Here is a 1,163-nt window from a genome sequence, read left to right on the forward strand (position 1 = left end):
CAATAATATTGGCATATATGACAAATCGTATTAACAGTATAAATGACAATTAAAATTTAATTTTACAACATGAAAATAAAAAACAAATAAAAGTAAGTTAAACTCAAAACACCCCCACTTCAGATAAACAAATTATTCCACTCATATGTTACGCATAAAAGTACAAATAAATTATAGCCAAAATAAAAGTTGACATAAACAAGGTCCCAGGAGTCCTTTTCGGCTCGTGTGTCAGAATAACGAATTTCTACAAGAACAAGAGCAACATATAACCTCCCCATTCCCGTCGCATACTTAAATGTCGGCGGCTTTATGACAGATTTCCCAGCTCGATTTACGAAATCAGTAAAAAACGCTACGAAGGAGTAAGTATTTGAATTTGTATTTGATGAAGCGTTGCTTTGTAGTTGCCAACGAATTGCGAGCAATCATTGCAGTTTAATTTCACTACAGTTTAACTACGCGTATGGTATGCAGCGTAAACGCAAGCTAAGATGTCTTTCGGGACAAGAAGCGCAGACCCCATGCACATGTGTTTATCTTAAAGTTTGGGGTGAATGATGTTCCTTTCCTTACTTACACTTGTCCTTGCAGTTTCACAAGTCTCGCTGGCGCTACTCAACTATTTAACCTCTTTTTACGCTATTATATCCTTACGTGTCCTTAGAAGAAGAAAAAACGATTGAATTGCGTTTTGATGATTGTGAATGTGACTTTAATACCATTTTTCAACTTGACACTTATGCAGGGGTTTCTTTTTCGCCACCACAGGCACGTGTCCTTGCAGAAAGCATAACTTACTTCCTTTTGTCCGTGAGTGATAAAGAATACGCAACTCTTCTCTTAGGGGTGCTGCTTCTGTATGCCCTCTCTATAACGAATGATGACACTGATCGTAATGGTGACATCTGTGGATTAAATTACAATTTGTGTTCATGTAATATTGAAACAGTACCAGAAAAATGTACGTTCGTGAACTCGCAAGGATTGTGTAGTACATAAATTTTGTCATATATGCTTTTGTGTGTCCTTTTGGATGTTATTAACAAATATCTTACTGGTGTTTTACAGCTATTAATATTTTAAATTGCACGCAATAAAATTGTAAATAAAGGTTTTTTAATGCACATATAGATTTTTATTTTGTATCTAAAAAATGCTCT

The sequence above is a fragment of the Teleopsis dalmanni genome, chromosome 2, assembly GCF_002237135.1.
Source record: "Teleopsis dalmanni isolate 2A chromosome 2, ASM223713v2, whole genome shotgun sequence".
Lineage (NCBI taxonomy): Eukaryota > Metazoa > Arthropoda > Insecta > Diptera > Diopsidae > Teleopsis > Teleopsis dalmanni.